General features: G+C 42.7%; 1 protein-coding gene across 2 annotated transcripts in view; it reads left to right on the top strand.

Annotated features, from left to right (window-relative positions):
• Positions 1–326: 326 nt before the first annotated feature.
• The window catches only part of thrab (thyroid hormone receptor alpha b), a 235,034-nt gene continuing 214,590 nt past the window's right edge, over positions 327–20,770 (top strand). For both annotated transcript variants that reach the window (XM_049564453.1, XM_049564450.1), the window contains exon 1: positions 327–1,040. The gene's annotated coding sequence lies outside the window, so the exon portion shown is untranslated. The remainder of the gene's footprint in view (positions 1,041–20,770) is intronic.

Below are 20,770 nucleotides of genomic sequence, written 5' to 3'. Positions count from 1 at the left end.
AGACATTTAGGAAGTTAATATAGGCATTATTGCACTATTTTCTGACATTTTACAAACCAAACGACTAATGGATTTATGAAAATAATTGAATTTACACTGAGAAAAGTAGAAATCGTCACATTTCAGAAGCTGGAACCAGGACATGTTTAACATTTTTGCATGATTAATGACTTAGATAAATTATCGATAATCAAAATTGTTGTTAAATTCATGTCAGAGGACAATTAGTTGATTAATTGGCTTATTGACCACAGTGAAACCAATCATGAAAAATCTAAAAAGTGATTATATTATTATTGATTTTATCTAGGTATTTGTGAGTGTATCTTATTACAGCATTTAACAGTCCAGTCTCATCCCTTCACTAAATCTGGACTGTCTCACCCACCTAGTACAAGGTGGACTAATCTCACCTTCCCACAGGGAGGAGGAGGAAGAGGAGAAAGGAGGAAGGAGGGGGCTTCGGCGCAGTGATGATGGTGAAGTCAATAAATAAGGAAAGCAGAGGCGATCCAAGGCAGGGGATGTTCCGCATTTCAGGTCCCAACATGTGTTTGTGTGTACAGTCTGTGCTTTACAGTGGTGGTCCTGTAGAGAGCGGTAGATAGTTTTAATAAGTGGTTACCCAGCCAGGCCGAGCTCCTAACTGTACAGTACATCAGCGGAGGGAGGAGCGACCGTGTAGTATTTCTTTTTTGCTTCTTTCCCTCCTGTCGTTGCAGTCCATCCAAACGCTACTGGAAGGCAACAAAAAAAGGGGGAAACAAACTACTCGTTTCCACGCGAAAAGCTTTGCAGGAAGGAGGACGAGGCAGCCGTGTGTGTGTGGGGAGGGAGATCATTTTGGCAGTACGAGGCGCAGCAGCAGCTTAGTGGAGGACTGGGCTTCGGAGCGAGGGGGGACGTGTAGCCACTCAGCGCTGCCGCTACACTTGTGCACAAACCGGAGGAGCCCTGCTGACTTTCTCCCGCTTCATTTCCGCCCAGTGCCCTAATATCCAACCCGAACTGGTGTCCAGACCGCGTGGGGGTAACCGACGGTAAGTGTCGTTATCAGGCTTTAACCCGCCCGACGTTCACAGCGTGGTGTGTGTGTGTGTTTGTGTGTATATGTGTGTGTGTGTGTGTGCAGTTGTTTGGCGGTGCTAGCTCCTGTAGCCTGGGCTGGTTTGACAGATCAGAGCAGCAGCCAAGGAACACACGGTGTACTGTACAGTAGGCAGGGTCTAACCTCGCTGGTCTGCAGACATCCCGCCACCATTGTTGACGTTTCCCTTTGCTTAGTTGTCAATTAGACGCTAACAATGCCGGATGTGACTGTGCAGCGGTCATGCTGCCTCTTTCTGTGTGTGTATCATGCCTGCACTATATGTGCTGCTGCACACAGGCCCGAACTTGGATTTATGCCTGCTGCGCTCTGGCGCGCGCATGGTCCAATAACGCATGCACACGTGCACACACACACACATAGAGACAGACGGATCGATAGAGATCACCAGCAATGATACACCCATATTGTATGGGGAATATGCTACAGTGAGCCGTGCAGTTCACTCACTTGACCCTAATTCTGTTGTCCCCATTTTCTCCTTGAGGTGCAGGAGTGAGGCTGTAATGCATGTGTGCATGCTTGTTTTAATACTATCACCAATACTCCTGTGCTTATAGCAGTGTTACTGATCCAAATGATTACTGATACTCAGGTCAGGCTCTAATGAAGGGGGACCGACCTTAGGTGAACTTGCATTAGCTCACCTTTGCGCACATGAATCTGTCTAAACTGAGCTCAGTGTGTGGAGATTAACAATCATCATGCATGTCTGGAAATGTAGTTTATCATTGTGTGTAATCGTCCCTGTGATGCTGACGTGCTGGTATTCAGGGTTAAATAGTCTTTTATTGTGCTTTATGGTTATATTACTGACCACATTGCAACATATGTCCCGTGCATCCCAGATAATCACTGTCAGAGCCCATGGGTTCATGTGTATCACAAATTGCCAATATCAGAACAAAGTGTTCTAGTGAGGCACAGTGTGCACTGCATTAAAACTGTCTGGGTTGGGTATTAAATTACCACAGACGCTCTGACTCAGTTGTACAACTGTGTGTGTTTTGGTGTGTTTTAGATATAAACATGTCCTCAGAATACTGTCCAACTCATTAAAATGGGGGTGTACTTTCTGCAACAAAGACAACATTGCCCAGGAAGTTGCCTTGACATGTCTGCACTGATTGTGAGGGAACCGAAATGCTTAATGTTGTCAAGAAACACTCGATTAATACAGCCCGATGTCCCGCAGCCCAGACTGACTGCTGACAGGCAGCACTGACAATCATTCACTGGGACCATGTGAAAACCCCCCAGTGCAAATAATCTCTGTGCAGCAGATCATGGATATAATGGTGACAGTTTGTTCAGTGCGTTTGCAGCTGTTTGTGTGTGAAGTCCCTCATCACCACATTACAGCGCTGTAATAATTAAATCACTCAATGTAACCACTCTGCCCAGAGCCTTTTCAGGGTCTCCATTCTCAGTCGCATTCATTTTCACAGTAGTATCTTGCACTGTGCTGATAGAAAGTGACAGTCTAAAAGCTGTATGCTCCTGCAGTTGAATCCATCAAGCTGGCAACAGAAGCATTTCCTCTGGCACACCAAGGCTTATTTTAAAAGGAGAGTGTATGGATTTTCCCGTCAACATTGTAAACAGTGAAAGAAATTAAATAGTTTTGACTCCTGGATGTCTAAATTATCAGACCTGGGATGTCTTTGTAAACTTGGATACTGTAAATCTGGCACAAAATGTCTCTCTTGATGAAGTCATACTGTCGTTTCTAATAGCATATAGGCTTATTTATTCCTCCGAAAGTTCTCAAGTGCAACGGTGTGTGGAAGACTGCACACATCTTTATGAATAAATAATGTTTCTGTTATTGTTATGTAAATATATGTGGTGCTAAACCCCTATAGAGTCTCAGGATTTTATACGAAACCTCACTGGCACAGCTAATTTATGTCAGATCAGCTGGTATGGCCCCAGATGCCCACTGTTCATTAATCATTAGCCATTCGTTTAAATCGCAGTGTTCTCTCCCCGGGTTGATTATTAGCCCGGGACAAACCCACCAGTCAAGTCTAAACATTTTCTCTACAGATTTTAAATAGACAAAGTGTAGGCGACGAAGGGGGCAGAAGCTTTTGTGAAAAGAAACAAATAGATGAACTCAGAGAAACATTTAGGGGATGTTTTCTCACACGCTGGCGCGTTATTCTTCACCTTTTTCCTTTATTGTAAATAGTTTTTTTCTCCATGCATAAAGGGAAAGCATATGGGGAATACTGAGTGATGTAAGAGTGCTGTACATGAAAGAACACACAGAAGGTGGATGGGTGTAGCCCCATGTGACCTCGTCGTCTCTTTCTCCTCTCCTCTCTTCCTGTTGGCTGGGGCTCCTTTAGGGGGCCAGAGGTGACCTTCTTCAGTCTCTCCCAGCAGTGAGCACCCCAGTGGGCCTCTCTTTTTGTGACCCGGTTTCTGTCTGTCTTTCTTCCTGGCCTCCTCACTCCTTTTCCTTCTCCTTATCCCTCACCCCCTCCTCTCCTTTCCCTCTCCCTCTCTGCTCGTCTACTCTCATCCCCTCCTATTCCCCATGGCGGGGCAGCAGCGCTTAATGCTTAGAAACATGGAGCGTTCACTTATATAACCTTGGCTGTGCAGCTGATGTCCTGGTCTGTATCTGCTGTATAATGATGTCAGAGCTGTCTAGAGAAGCAGAGGGCATGCTGGGTAGGCCAATATGTCGAGAGCTATTCCTGAACTGAGTCTGGTGAATCGGGTGGTCCGAGGATTTGCCTCCCGTTTGCTCCCTTGTTGTCTCTTGGGATTATTTTTTGGGTTAAATGGAGATGCAGTTGATTAGATGTTTGTTTTATTTGTCAGATTTAATAGAACATGTGCAAATGATGCATTTGAGTATAAGGAATGTCCTCGGCATGGAAGTAATTGTCCTGAGGGAGCAGCTACATTGTTTGCCCATATGTCGATGTGAATAACTCAGACATTGTTTTTTAGGCCTCGGACCAAGGTATTTTTATTCAGCCTTTTTTTAATCCAGTCCAATTGCAGAGTTTCCACACAACCTGGAAATCCTAAACATTTAGAGACTAGTTTCCCTGTCATGGTAACACCTGGAAATGGATTGAAATGATCAGATGACCTGGAAATAATCTTTGTTATACTAGAAACTACACTAATCTACACAAATCTAGGAGTGTATTTTGTTTAAAGCTTGACCCCTTTGATACTTCAAATCAGGTTTACCAGATGCAAAGTGGAACGGAAAAGCACTCCCTTTTTTATTTTTGCTCTAATGTCAGTTAGTCTAGCTGTTTACACCAAGCCCCGAGGACAGCGGCAGGCAAAAAGACAATTTGACAACACGGCCAAACTGTGGAATTACAACTTCGGGGTCTGTCAAGTGACTCGGGGTCTGTTTGGCCCAAAAAGATAATAAATAATTTTTTGGAGCCGCTGCAAGATGATTCATTTTACTATTAGGACATGGACAAGAGCCACATGATTCAATAATTTTATCCGCATTCAAATTAGCGGAGCGCTAAACCGGAAATTAGCCGCTCAGGAGAAATTTGTTAAACTTTTTACAGCAATACAAAAAAGAAATTAGAAAGGACATTAAGATATATATTTTATGTAGTAAAAAGGCTTTTGAAGCAGTTTGAAGTTATAGTTGTGCTCATTCAAAGAGTATAATGAAGGGCTGAATGACTGTTTCTGTATTTTCCTGGCACAAAGGATGAATAAATAAAAACAAAATGCACAACAACAACAACAAAATATATCAGTATCCGCCAAATTGTTATTGTAAACGTCATTCAGAGCCACATGATTAAATAATTGTATCTGCATTCATGTTAGCGGAGGGCTAAACTGGAAATTAGCCGCTCAGCCGGCAAAAGTCTGAAGTGCGCTTGTTCTATAGGCCCAACAATGTGGAACATTAAGGTTATCTGATAAGTTGAAATATTTTGGCTTCATGCGCCACTTGGCGACTTTCATAGGAATTACATCCAGTTCTCTTTATACATCCATGGTTAGCAAGAGATTGCAGGGAACTTTCCAGCGTCAGATTTATTTTGTCCGGAGCCATGAGTGGAATTCTCAGACTAGCAGACTAGACTAGGACAGTGTAGCGTGAAGGGGGGAGAGAAGAGGGAATGACATGGGTGACAATCGAACCCATGGCCGCTGCAGCAAGGATGATGCCTTTGTACATGAGGCGCCTGCTCTCTCCCCGCCCTGTACGCCCCGATAATGGTTTTCATTTGCTTTTGTTCAGCCATGTCAACTCTTGTCAGCTCCTAGAGCCGTCAAAGGCGATAGAAAAGTGTGTCACGTGAACATCACAGTCTTTTCCCCCCCCAATGTATTGCTGTGTTCTTCCCATGAAGATCGGGCACGGGTGAAATGTGAATAGATGTAGGCTTTTTAAAAGGGTAGTCGGCCTTATTGTACAGTTGACAGTGATTTGTGTAGCTGTCATCTCTAATGAACCTGAGCCACTTCATTGTGAAGTCTGCATCAGTAAAAAAGGAGCAATAAAACTGAATGCATCAGTATTAGGTCTACATGTAAATTATATGACTTGTATTTGTGAGCATGTGCTGTCCTGTGTTGTCATGAAAAACTCGTGGAAAGGTCCTGGAAAGTTACTTCTTCAAAAGAGTGGGGACCCTGCATTGAGATCAAGGATCTCTTTTACAAGGGAGACCTGGCCAGTTAAGGACAGCTGACATATCTGCAGCTGAGTAGCCGAGGTTGGCATCACACGTGACTTGCTCTAATGTTGTCTTTTCCTACATAAAATGCACATCCTAGAATAGCAGGCCTGTTATTGTCTTGCCTTTACGTTCTGCTTGACCTCAGCTGACTGTTGCTCATCCCATAGAGGCTGGGCCCCAGGGCACTTCACCACGTTGTCTGTGTTTTCGCCTATGACTAATTAGATTACAGCACCCATATGATATAGACTTGTAGGTTTTTTCATAGGATCTATTCAGCCAGGGTGAATGCAGCCAACCACAAAAAGTCATCTGATCATCACGGGTTTCTGCACTGGAACCGGGCTAATAGAGATTTTGTGGCGGCGTAGAGTATAGCTTCTGTTTACCAACATACTGTATTTAGCTGCACAAAGCCATCTTTATTCAGAGCACTTGCGTAGAAATGTTTGATTCAGTTTATTTTTATTTGAGCAAATAAATCAGCTTGTTTATGCATCAAGAGGTCGCTCAGATGACCAACAAACAAACAGCAGGCGTCTTTGTCTGTATGTATGCCTATATATTACAATGCATGCTAATTAAGAGTCCAAACAGTAATGAGATCATGATGGCCTGCTTATTTGGGTGGGTTAGTCACTGCCTCAAGGCCATCTACTTCTCACAAACCTCCTCTTGTTCCACAACATCCAAATCTTACGGGAAAATATACAGTACGTGCAGCTTGTTGCTTCAACTGCTTTGAACTTGTACACATTTCTTTTCAGGACTTCCACTGCTTAATCGATCACCTACGCTTCAACTAACGTGTCAATTAGGCCGAGACCAGTATATCAACCCATAGAAGCTTTTTGCAGATATGTTGTACCAGTGTACGTTGTCCCATAAGTGACCTTTGGGACAGACAATAAAGCTTATCTTATCTGTCTATCTATCTGTCTATCTATCTATCTATCTATCTATCTATCTATCTATCTGTAATTATAAGCAGTAATGTGTGTCCTCTGTCCTTTGTGCCATAAAGGAAATTCCATGCTGTTTTCTGCAGTAATTTCTGGCACGCAGAGTAATGAGTGTGTTCTCACTGGCAATTCGAACCTCATTATCAGAGAAGAATGAGGCTAACCTTTCAGTGTGATGTCGTAGCGGGTTTGTGTTGCATTCGGAGGCCCACGAAGCTCCACTGCTGATAAGCATGCTGTCATGGTGAACACGACAAGAGATTATCAGCGCTCTCTGCACCGGTCTTCACACAGACCACTGGGGGTCCTGCTGTCTTCGAGATACAGTAACGCCCCATCCCCCTGCAGCACACAGGCACATGACATCAGATGTCAGCCTGGGTGCTCCAAGTTTGTGGTTGTGTCTCAGTGTTGTGGTTTGTGGCCCCTCCCTTTTGTTTTTTCTTAGTAGGTTCGGTTTCACTTTATTCTTCATACGTTTCTTTTTTGTTTCAGTTGTTTCTGTTGAGCAGTGGTTTCCATGCAGATGGTTTCCAGAGGCTCCTCCTTGGCTTTGTTGTTTCTCTTTGCTATTGAACCGTTGTCTGTGTCTGCTGCTCTCTGTGGCCTCTCTCAGCCAGCCTGTGCTTCAGAAGCCTCCAGATTACAAGGAAAAATAATTTGTAAAATACTGTATCCTTTATTGGCCAGAGAAAGTAGCCAGGCTGTTTAACACAGCCGCACGTCTTTCTTATTAACACCAGTCAGCTTGGCTCTGCCCGGGTACAACTGGGGCCACTCACAACTGGCTTTTCATCAACGGGAATACTTGGCACCGTGGCCCGTGAGGTTTATTTTTGCCAGGTTGAAGCGGAGCACTTTACGAGCAGGAGGCCATCCGACATTTGCTGGCATTGAACCGCTCTCGCTCCCTCTCTGTGCAAGCGCTGCCTCAATTTATGCAGTGGAATAGAAATTAAGTCATTACGCATTTGCAGACATATTAAACAACCAGTTCCCAAGACAATAAAGTGGCTACTTTTTTCTACTGTGTCATAAACACTGAGGCGTTGTGTCGTACAGAGGGATTCCCTTCATGTGGATTTGAGATTAAACTGGCAATAACAATTTCAGTATCGGTGCCCCTGGGGCGGAAGATAATCAGTTTATAATCAGAGTTCCCAAGAGGAATTAATGTGTGTGATTATGAGTGAGTTTGTATGTGGGCTTCAGAGACGAGAGAAGTTAAGATTAAAGTAATAAAAAATAATTGAAGATTTACTCTAAATTGTTTGTTTTGGCAGATGCAGTGTTAAATGGTTTGTTGTATGCTGTCTATTCCTGTACATACAGTACATACAAGGCATATGTACATGTGAATACTTAGCTATGTACTGGGTCTGTAACTGATGTTTTCATTATTGATTTATCTATTGACTCATTTCTCAGTAAATTAGTTGTTTGTAAAATGTAAAGTCTGAGGGCTCTCAATGTATTTGGGACATCCATGCACAAAAAGAAGGGTGCTTAAAGTGCAAAAAATAATAAAAAGTAGGGCATTAACGACTTTGATTTTTTTCAGGTCGACTTATCTGTCAATAAAGTCGAGTCGACAAGTCATTTGATGACGTCATCACATTGGCACGGCGGAGGAAAGTGAAGTATCTCCACACATGTGATGTTTGTCTGTCACTCTCAGGCCCGAACATACTCGGGCGTACTATAAGCGGAGCGGACTCCGTGAGGAATGTCCGCAGTCATTCGGGCTTTCATAGTCGAGCGCACTTCCGCGTTGTAGTTTCCTGTAAAAATGTCAGTGAAAAATCCCGGCGATATGAAAAATACATGCCGAGCAGTCACTGGTGCGCAGAGCGAAGTCCGCGCGGTTGTAAAATCTGAGCTTTGCGCGCACAGGGCTTGCGGATGTCCGCTTTGAGTCTGCCGCGCGGAAGTCCGTTCCGCGTACATTCCGCCCGAGTATGTTCGGGCCTTTAGCCAATCAGAGGCAGTGATTGCATTCCGTACACAAGCACACAGAGAGAGAGAGAGAGAGAGAGGGAAAAAACACACGACTTGTCGACTCCTCCCGGGGGGTGTCGACTTGTGCCACTGACGTCGACACGTCGACAAATCGACTTTTCTGTTAATGCTCTAATTAAAAGTGAATTAAAACTGCAGTAAATGTTGCAGTCCTTGACTATCATCAGTGCTACCTATTGCACCCTTCTTTTTCTTCACGCATGTCCTAAATAAATTGACTTTTTTTTTTTTTTGCATTGATCTCAGCCTGCGAACCTTTTTGTGGCCTTCCAGCCTAGTTGCATTGATGTGCAGGTATCTCCTCCACCTGCACATCTTTCTTGGTTGTCCATTGTTCCGACACACCCAAGATACATTATTTTTGTTGTTTGAAAAATGGCCATCAGAAGCTCCCAGAGTCTAAAGCAACATTTTCAAATAGCTTCTTTGCATATGACGTCATATATCGGTGAACTGTCGAGATGGAGGGCAGGTGACTGGCGACAAAGACTACCAACACTGCACAAAAGCTAATGATTTTCACTGTTTACGGCTGTTCCATTCGATCAAATTAGGGAAAAACAGAGGCCACTTTAAGTCCCAAAGTAGGAGGACGTAAAGGGGAGAAATACAAAAAAAATCTCTCAGAAACAATGGTAAATGTGAATAAGAAACCTTTGTCTTAAGTCTGGCATAGTGGAGTCAACTAATGTCACATGTAAATGTTAAAGCGTTAGGTTAATAATGCCTCGAGTTGGAAGAAGTTACGATGTGCTTTGACGACTTCTCTGTGTTTTTAGTCACAATCCAATTTTTCAACAGCGTTTTACCACATCTGTGGGAACGGTTGACCTACCAGGTAGAAAATAGTAGCTAAAGTTAGCGAAGGCTAGCTAGTAACATTAGCCTGACAGCAGTGCATCATACAGAGAGTTGAAATATAAAAGACAGTTATACTCAAGCGCATTTACTCACCCCAGTTGTGGACTGAACGTCACACAAAATAGTTATGGTCCAGTGGACTCTTGTACGTGATCATCAGCTTGCCATGTAACATTAGGAAGTCTAGAGCAGTGGTTCCAGGTGTGCTGTGGGATTTTGTGATAATCACACATTACCATTGCAAAACTTAACTGGGCCTGTACGAAATGTCATGGATGAACTTTTAATTGACATTATCGGTATGTTATGCACACCCATTTCCTAATAAAGAGGCAAACTCTACCTAAAAATCTTAATTTAATTTAATTAAAAGAAACTTCACGGGGAATCTATTTGTCACCGTTTGTGTGTAGGGATTAAAAGTGTGTGACAAATCACATTATCTTACATTATTTCCTGTTTAAATGGATGTGTTATTGCTGCTTTGATGTAATTTTAAAAGTTTAAAATCAATTCTTGAATCATTTTGTGAAATATTTCATGAGTAATAGTTGATTGTCAATTGTTATTTGATATTAATAATTAAAAACAAACCTTTATGTCATGATAAGAGTAATAACACACATTACAGAAGCTGTAAGAGGTCTTGGGCATGAAAAGTTTGAAAACCACTGGTCTAGATAACATCCAAAATGAGTTTCAATTCTCTGACGAAACCTTCCGCCTGCAGGTTCATCTAAACTTTTTTATATAGTCACATCTCCAGTTCATGCGGCAGTATATGGCTTTAAACTTACTACCTGCCATCTGAATTTTGTGTATCATTGTTGTCACGTAATTGCCAACAAGCTTTTGGTTGTTTCGTCCAATCAGACATTGAAAAAAACCCTGAATGTTCTACTTACTATGAAATAAAACTGAGTAAAGCAGCAGATAACCATCATTATTAAGCTGGAACCAGAGACTTTTGGGGCCTATTGCTAAAAAAAACAAGACTCACTAATATATTTTATAATCATGATGTACAAAGTACATTATATTTGCTGTACTGTGTGTATATAGTGTACACAAATCGTTGTACCACAGTCAACCACCTCCCAAACACAGAGAAAAGTACGGTTGATGGCTTTAATGATTAAGTCAATAGTGTTAAAATGCATGTGCTAAGAAGCAAAAGAACAAATATGCTATACAGCTTCCACTTGGGAAATTTTCCACCCTTCAGCATACTATCTGCTGAGGTAATGAGTAACTGAGAGCAAAGAGGTGCTTCTAAAACCCCACAATTAAAAATTTGGCCAAGACCCAAGTCCCACTATGGCTACCCTGCTCTTCCAACATGCACTGTATATAGGTCAGCATTTCATAACTGTAAGGGAAAAAAATCCATGAGTACAGAACAGTTTGACCTTTTTTTGATATCCAATCAGTGAGCTTAATGCTCCGTCCTCACTGCTGCTGCAAATAAAACTTTACCAGGATTTTTTTTTTCCGGTAAACAAGGGTCTGAGATGATGTTATCATCTCCCACACAGCCTCCACTGCTCGAATTCCTCTCAAACACCCATGAATTAGGAGCTGGATAAATAGTTGGCTATGCAGGAGAAAGGCTGGGGTTTTATTGCTCCCTGTTTTGTAATCTGTCATGCTTGAGGAAATTTAGATGGACTTATTCCAACGCCTGATGGTTTGGCAAGCCTCTGCAAAACTCCACCTCTTGATCATTGTATTTTTGTTTTATTGCCACTGGGGTTAAGGCCACCGCACATGTCACCGGCAACTACAGTACTAGTGCTGTTAAATAACTGTGTAATCACAAGACCAGAATGAAGACCTCTGGTTATTCAGTTGGCCTTCAGAATGCAAACTTATGTTTTTGGGTCTTTGTACTCAATTGTGCTTCTATCAAAGCAAGTTTTGCAGCATACTTTTTACTGTTATTCGAGTACATTTGTGATACCACATATGTACTGCTCTGTTACACTGGGCTACACACTTCTCACAACTTTTACTGATGCATTTAGCTAAATAAATAATTTGTATGCAGACTGTCCAAGCCTCTCTGTAACTGTGGATTCCACCAGACGTGGCTTTACCATATTCCAGCTGCGACGCAGTAGCTGCAGCTGCAGCTGATCCTGGCCACTCTAGACCAGTGGTTCCCAACAGGTCCAGCCTCGGGGTTCAGATTTCTTCTTAGTCATTAGTTTAATGTCCACACTGTTTAATATATTCAACATCATACTTGCGTTTGGCCATGTCATTGAGCTAGTTTGCGCTCTCTGTCTAGTAGCTGTCCATTAGTCACTCACTCTACAGCAGGAAACTGTACTTCAAATAAAAACTCTGTTCCTGAAATTTACTGTACTCTAAAGTCAAGTGTGTTTTTTTTACAAACTTGACAAGGTCGTGAGTCATTTGAGGTCCATTCAAAATGGACCCATTACTCACTTTTGGACCACGACCCTCCAGTTGGGACCCACTGCTCTTGACAATGGTTGTGATTCCGCAATGCGCCATAGAGTGTGTCAGTAATGTCCCAGAAGCAGCTCTCTGCTGCGCTTGGCTGGTGAGACAAAAATTGTCTTTTTGTGGTTTGTTTTAAAAGACTGAAAAGTGCAGCTTCATGAAGATGAATGTGCACTTCATATTTGTCAATTTATCACCACCCATTAATGCTTGGCAACAAACGGATTTTCGTTTCAAAATATCCACTAAATCCTGCTAACTATTTCAAGTGATTATCCATTAGTTTTGGCCAGATCAGCTTCAGCTTACAGTTTAAACTGTTCAGTAGGGAGGCACGATATTGGATTTTTTGCCGATATCCGATATGCTGATAAACAACGCCTCATTTGACCTTTAACCGATAGCTATATTAATATATCCACTTTTTAACCCACCTAATTTTAGTGATCATCAAGTCTCTTCTGTAGTGGAATAAACCGGCCGATATTATCGTGCATCTATACTGATATCTATCAATTATAGCTAACTATTTTAACTGATTATCTGTTTTGTTTTAGCTAATCTAAGAGATCAGCTGTATATTGGGTATAGCTGACTGTTTCAGCTGCTCTGTCTGCTAACTTGTTCGTACCATAGTCTATGGTTTTCACACACGTAGTTCACTGTAGGTGACTCATGTCAACATTTTTCTTTATATAGGTATCAAATTAGCTGAGCTACACACTCCCTTCATGTCGCCCCTGACACCCTCAAAAATATTCTGTACGGAGTCCAAAATTAACACCTGCCTAGCGCCAAATGTGGATAGATTTTCCATCTGGTGAGTAAATCTCAGAGGGCGACCCGCTACACTGGCGGATAAGTGTTTTTACCAAAACAGTAATGTAATAAAAAGCTACGCTGAGAGTCTCGACGGTGTTTTGGTGTTATTAAGAGGCGTGCTGCTCCTCTCTTGTCTCTGTCAGAGTTTCACAGACACACACACATTACATAGGTTTTTTTATGTGTGTCTAAATACTGCCTCGAGCTGATCGTCCCAAGCACTTCTAGCTCTGTGGCACTGTTTACAGTACAGGACGTCAGCTGACCCACTAAAATATCACATGACGCTTGTCTTTTGCTAGCCTCTGTTGTTGCTAATGTGTAGCTGAGGGTCATGAGTTGCCCCCATATTTATGACGGTGATAAAATAATAACACAGTGGCTCTGTAGTCTAAACCAAGACAGCTAACTTTATATTGCCTCCTACACTGACAATAGCAGGGCATCACAGCTTCACTCCCTCTGTTCTTACCTTTCCCTGGATGTCCACATTGCATCACCTCTGCCAGAGGAGCCACTGAATGAGTTCCCTCTGAGCGGTAAGTTGCTAAAAGAGAATGAGAAGTCCGGGGCTGTTCCTCTTTTTGGGACCACCGCAGAGTCTGTAATAATTTTGCTTTCAGCCATGCTTTTTGTTTCTGTGCATAACATTATGACGTCACTATGTCAACATGTCGAAAAATTGCAAGTATCACAATATGAATTTTGTGAACGGTATGATATGGCACACCCCTACTGCACAAAATTGCAGATGAACACTATCCCTTTGGCCACACTGACCGTGCATGGTCCAGCCATAAACTAGGTTTCAACATAGTTTTGTTTTCACAGTGGTCGAGACACAGCCCTGTCTGAGTGGAGCAACTCAAGTGTTGGTGTGTGTGAGATATCCCCCTGGTTGAAGTATTAGACTGTAGTTCATGTTATGGCTGTCTGTGAGGTTAAAGGTCACTTCAGAGTTTAGTTGGGCTTCTTTGAGGTGTGACTGACAGTGACCCACTCTCTGCAGGGCTGCTCTGTTACTGCCCACCAAGCACTTTTCTGTTTGAGGAAACTTTTCTTTTTCTGACATCATACCCAAACCTCTCTGAAGCTGGAATCTATTTTCCTTCCTGCGATTATTTTAAGTGCATTGCTTTTGAGTGAAAGTGAAGTCGGCCACTTGTTGAGTCAGGTCAGTGCATTCTGTTCAAGGAATCACACACTGTGCCTTCCTGTGTGGATGTTTGAAAGTCAGAGTGGAGAACAGTTTGGCATTCACTGTGTGATCGAACAATAATGGAGGTGGAAATTGTGTGCCATTATATTACAGCTGCAGGTGGGTACGCTGCGGTTTGTGGAGGGCCATGTTGGTAACAGGAAACACAAGTGAGTCACCTTCAGATAGTCGACGCTGTGATGCCAACGCTGCATGTGATAAATCTCTCTTTATTTGTCATCTACTCTTGATTATCATCTCAAGTTCCTGCACACTCACAAACTGACATTATTCATTTAAGACTGATGGTTCACTGGTATATTTTTTATTTTATTGTACAATAAAAGTGATTAAAAGATGGTCTTGAAAAAAGAGATGATTAATTATGGATGATCGTTGGGATTAACATAAATTTGAGCTTTTAGGATGTGATTTAGATTACTTAATTTCACATTTTACCATAAATTTATATCAAGAAGATGTTGCTAAAAAGTGGCAAAGTGCCCTTTTCTTAATCCAGAGCAACTCTGCAGGCTTCACTTGCTGGTGCATGCTGTCCGTATGGATTTAACCTTTTAAACCTGTTAATACAAAATGCTGCGCAGCCATAGTAAATGAAAATCTTCTTCTTTTTAATGCCAGTTTTGGATGTTTAAAATTAGATTTATGGACAAATCGATTAATCCAGAAAATACATTTTCATTAGTCGCAGCCCTGATTATATGATACAATCAGTCAATGTGGAATAAAATTATTTGTCCAAACTTGAAACTGCTTAAAGAGCAGATAACATGCAAGAACTGTTCGGGGGTAAGTATCAGTTATAAATAAAGTATTCGTAGTTAAAGGTCTTGTGTGTAAGATTAGTGGCATCTAGCTGTGAGGTTGCAGATTGCAACCAATTGAAACTTTTCCCGTTTGCCAACAGTGTCACAGAACTACAGTGGCAGATGCAAAATGCGTAAGGCCCTACGAAGAGCCAGTGTCTGGTTTGTACGTTCTGAGCTACTGTAGAAACAATATGGCGGACGCTGTGGGAGAGAACTCAGTCTGTATGTAGAGCGGCTCCTTGTTTGGTAACTGAAACACAATGATTCTCATTTTTTAGGTGAACATATAGTCAAGCCCCTTGTCGACCAAAGTGTGATTTTTCCCGGCAGAAAACACCATGTGCTTCTCAAAGGAACTTAACTGGGATGGCTTGAGAGTGCTTCGGGTGCGCAGCATTTTTTTTGAGTGAGGCATTTTGGTTGCGTCTGGTTGCTGTGAATCAGAATATTCACAGAGGTAAAAATGTTGGTGCAAGGAGGGTCCTTGATCTCATGAAGTGGCAACCTCTGGTGCTTAAAAATGAAGCTAACACAAAAGTGCCAAAAACTGCACTTCCTTGAACGGCCACTTGAGGCTGGCTCCAGAAGCAAGTCGGTCCCCAATGACCCCCAATTAAAATGCCCAACTTCACAGCAGAAATTAACATACTTACAGCCTGGTCACTTGGAGTGACAGGCTGTCTGCTGATAGCGTCCTCGGCTTCTCAGTCAGATCCACCCCTCGCTCCTCCACAGCCCCAGCCTCTTGCCCAAATATGGTCACTTCTGGCTCCAAACACCCAAAATGGTGATGGCCGAAATGCTAAACTCAAGGCTTCAAAATGGGAGTCCACAAACTTATGGATGACACCACGATAGCTACGTCGATATTTTACAGTCTATGGCTCTGGCTCCCGATGAAGGAAAGGCTGAAGCACCTAGGTAGAGAGGTCGGACCTGCCAGTTTATGTGGGTTTATTAGAGGAAACATATTAAAATATATACAGTATATTAATAATTCTCATCCATTGTTGTTGTAGTTAAGTACTTGTTAATATAAGATGTGACGCTTGGGTAAAAAGTGACAGTGACGAGTGCAGTGTTTTACCCAAAACTGAACATTTTTTAAACTCTCGGTGCTGAAAGAAAATGCCAAACAGGCACCACTTACTCACACACACTCACACTGATGGGAGCAATTTGGGGCTCAGTATCTTGCCTAAGGTTACTTCGACTTGCGGACTGGAGGAGCCGCCGATCTTCCGATTAGTGGACAACCTGCTTTACCTCCTGAGACATGCAGGCTGTCTCTATGTGTCAGCCTTGTGATAGTCTGGTGACTTGTCCAGGATGTACCCTTGAGTGCTCAGCACCTCATCACGTGGCTACCAGTTGTAGCATAGTGTAAATTCCCATTCAAACAATTTTAGAACAATATGCTGGCCTCAGGAAAAATGCTGAGGCCAAACACAGTTTTGAATGTTCCATTTCTATCAATATATCCTGTAATCCTTCACAATGGACCTTTAACTGTTTTATAAAGTATTGAAGAAAAGGCTGCTACTTAAATGTCAGTGGTTATTCTTTTCATACCAGGCGCCACATTTGTTATAATCATTTGAATTCTTGCTTTGGAGTGATGTTTTAATGGGCTCAGAGTGTGATTCATGTGAAAGGTGTGTACTAGATTGTTGAAAGGGAAACTCGTTCTGCTCTATCAAATACTCAAACAAAGGAAAGGGTAACCGTTGATGTACTGGCAGTCTACCCTTAATAAAAAAGTCAAACATAATGATATCCTCATCAGAAAGGCTAATGCACAAATATATTCTGCTGCTTATGAGCACCTTTAAAGAAGTAAGAAAAAACTTGAAGTAGTTTGCGAGCCATGTGGGGCATGTAAACAATCGTAAACATAGCAGTATAAGAAGTTCCCTGTCCTACACACAACCTAGATATTGTCGTCCAATTGAAATGCATCATTAATCCAGGGATTTGCTGTGCAGTTTACCTGAGCCAGGTAGTGTGTTTCATCTCTACCTGTTAGTGTTGCTTGCCAAGTAGAGGGATGGAGAGCTGCACACTGGGAGGTCCAGAATGCCAACTTAATGCCAAACACCCTGAGGCTGTGTGTGTGTGTGTGTGTGTGTGTGTGTGTGTGTACTGTATGCATGAGTGTGTGTGTGCATTTGTCTTTGTAAAAGTATCGAGAGACTTGCTGATCTGGCAGGCGTACACATTCCTCATCTGAGTTGTCTCAACTCCAGCCAATCAACAAACTCCAGTGTACAGGAGACACCAGTGTAGTCAAACTTGATTCAGTTTCTTGGTGTTATTAAAAGTAACATCGCTTTTTTTACACACTTGCATGTGTTGGCATGTGGCACGAGCTGTGTTGTGGGTGTGGGTGTGGGTATATACAGGGCTGTTTGTATGTGAGCACTGTATTTCTGCAGTGTCTCCATGTGTTTGCTGTAGAGGACGGGCTCATGTTTCCTTCACCATAGCTGGCCCGGATAGCAGGAAACTCAATAGGCAAAGTGTGAGGCAATCACTCTGTGATTAGTGTACACTGCCGCCCTGCAGTACTGTAGCTTTGGCATGGCAACACTTGACACAGAAAAATTCAGGGAAGTTGCACGCAGGCTTTGCACACTTGCCACCAACACAGCTGATATGCATGCATTTATGAACATGCATTCGCACCAGCAGAGGCACATGCACACACGTCCATGCTCCCGAGCACATGCAGGCAGCTATTTTTAGTTAAGATGTTATCACTCAAGCCTGTACAGATCACTACCCTGTGAAGAACACATGTTGCATTAGGTGCTCTGTGTTTGCACAATGCTATACATGGGGATATACACAAAGGCACTTACAGTTCATTTTTAACCCAGCCGGCTCCCTGTTTGTACAGCTCTGTCTAAACTGTCTCAAGTGAGTGTTTAATGCCGTACCCGACCACTGTTTGGCTTTGTTTAAGGCAGGACGACACTGAAGGGAGCAGTAAGCTGCCAACACTCATGTGTGACTGAAACAGCCCCCTATATCTCAACAGTTGTTTGTCAGTTTGTCATTAATAACAACGAAACATTTTCCAATTATTTCGACTGTAACGTGTAATTTGATGATGTAAAATTATGATTTCATTCCAAAGTTGACAAAATAAAAAGATGATTTTTCAGGCCAAGGAACCCTCAGCTTTGGGAGAGACCCTAATATGTATATTGTAGCCTGTAAAATTAAGTCAGCCTTGAGGTAAGTCTCTATTTTTGGGGTGTTCTTGCGTTTGCGAATGCCTGTAGCTGCAGTTGTAGCATTGCTAGGTGCACCCTCTGCAGCTTCACCCATAGTCTCTGAGGTGGAGGGTGTTTTAAGTTGGTTTGCTTCAGTCAAACTCAAGTTCATTTGCCCCCTAAGTGCACATCGTTTGGGCGGACCTTCTTTGAGAGGTGGTCTCGGTCCGGTGACAAACAAACTCTGGTGCGGTTCGTTTGTGGTGAGAACGTGTTCCGAACTCGATCCGAACCAACTGCAGTCGCATCCGGTTTGTCTAAAATGAACAATGACAGCAATGTAGTCCACAAGTGTACTCGCCTTCAACGTTTGGTTTACTTCCTGGATTTTTCCCACGTGGAAATTCTGACCAATCAAGAGCAGCTTTGATCTGATCTGCTTGTAAATGCTGCTGTGAGAACATGAACCAACTCTAGGCAATTAATGCAACTTTGGAACAAAATGAGTCCCTGATTCAGACCAAAGCAAGACAACTCTAGATCTGAAAGCACCCTTAGTGTCTGCTGAAGACCCAGGGACTAGATTAAATGTTGCCCACCCTTGCTAGCTGGTACCAGAATTACTAGTCGATTAAACGTATTACTAAGATACTCAGAGGGAAACAAATGTTGGATCAGCATACAACACATGTGCGCTCTCAGACTCAATGGATGAAACCGCGTGCATGCGACCGGTGCAAGTCCGCAGCTGTTGGCTGATGTACAACGTGGAATTTATGTCCGGGTCTCACACACACACACACACTCGCACCGGCTGGATGTCTTCTTGCTTGGCTGAACAAGAGAGGTGCTTTTGGGTGCATGGGAAATTCTGACAAGGCTGGACGTGAGTGTCAGTTTGCATGAGAGAGTTACAGCATGAGAGTGTGTTTTTGAATGGAGAGGAGTTGTAGGATAATGTGCAATGTTCACAATGCACGGTGCAAAGTGCCACACGTTTTAGCAGCATTTAAAATGCAGTTCAGTCCTTGAAAAATGTGATTAACAATTGCAAATGGCTCTTCCAATGTAGGCAGTAGTTTTTCATACAGTGTTTAACATTATAGATTCATTTTGCGCAATGTTGACTGTGAGTGAGAGAGTGTTTTCTTACTTTAACACCCATTTAGACGTCAGGGAAAAGAGTCAGTAGGAGCATCCCTAGTTATAGCAGACTACTGTACTGTTTTGTTGAACTCATAATAGAAGTGGGCGTGCATTTAAACTTTCAAAATAGCAAGTGTTTATTGTTATCTGATCACATTTATTAATCCCAACCTTCCCACAGACATACGACAGCTGCACAAGATGCATAAGCTGTATTTTTTTTGTAATTTTATGAATCCAATATGACAATAGATGAAAGCCGTATGTCAGGCCTCTAAGAATGTGAATCACAAAGGTGTGAAAATCCACAGTCAAAATAATCAAATTGTCCTGCGGTGCGTTCATAGAATATTTGGCTGGACGCAGGCCCGGGGTGACTGACGAGGGTTACAAGCTGGCCGGCCCCTGAGAAGAGGCTCCAAGGCTGCTTGTGTTTTCTCAGTCGTGTCCCTGACCCTTGTCCAGGTTGGACGGGCTCCAGCTGGTCCCCAGAGCGAGCTCTCCCTACTTTCACATCTGCAGTCCTCCTCTGTGCCAAGGCAGACAGCGCTGACCCTTCTGACCTTCTATTCGTGTTTATGTGCGAGAGAGAGTGAGAGAGGTATAAACAGATAACATCAGAGCGCGGGGCGAGCATAAAGAGAGAGATGGTACATGGATCATGTGAGTTAATGTATTCTGTGTGTGCCTGTTTGTGTGGGGTATCATGTGAAAGTACATCGTTTACACTCCATTGCCTCCCCTTGTTATTGCTGTATGTGTGCATATATATGTGTGTGTGTGTTAGTGTGCTAAGCACGAATATGTTGGCAGACCCTTATCTGACATGGGGGGATTAGCTGACCGAAGGCGACCCTTGGCCTCCCCTGCTCCCTGCTCGCTGTAGTCCTTCCCCTTGTTTTTCCACAGATTGTCACTTATGCATATCTGCTCTGCTACTGTAGAACCAGACACTGCAGTGGCACGCTGTACATTAACCTGCACGGCTCCTGAAGCATACATGAAGATTTAAGAATGATTTTCAAGCCTCAAGGCAGCCATTTGCTTCCTTTATTTGTATTTCAGTCTGCAGTTAAAGGGTCAGTTCACCCATATTACAAAGCAAACATTTTCGCATGATCAAGCAGTTTGGATTTATTTGTCCATTCTTAAACATTAAAATCATAATCCTTATAATTTTTATGGAATCTCTCTCACTATGCATTCATTGTTTATGGCGGAGTCCGCCGTCCGTGCAGGCTGCATATTGCCTTCACACGCACAAGGGATTCACAGGAAACGATGCAGCACGTAATCCAGCGTTACTGTAATTTGATCTCATGATTCAACCTCACTGAGCTGTATTAAGTTACTGCTGATGCAAACTGATCATTTCCTACTGATGCTGCTTCACATTAAAAGTGTTCAACTGGCAAAGCAGGTGGCTTTTATTGTGAAGCAGTC

Source organism: Epinephelus fuscoguttatus, linkage group LG20, assembly GCF_011397635.1.
Source record: "Epinephelus fuscoguttatus linkage group LG20, E.fuscoguttatus.final_Chr_v1".
Taxonomy (NCBI): Eukaryota; Metazoa; Chordata; class Actinopteri; order Perciformes; family Serranidae; genus Epinephelus; species Epinephelus fuscoguttatus.
The sequence above is the reverse complement of the archived record's forward strand: the minus strand, read 5'-3'. Positions and strand labels throughout refer to the sequence as shown.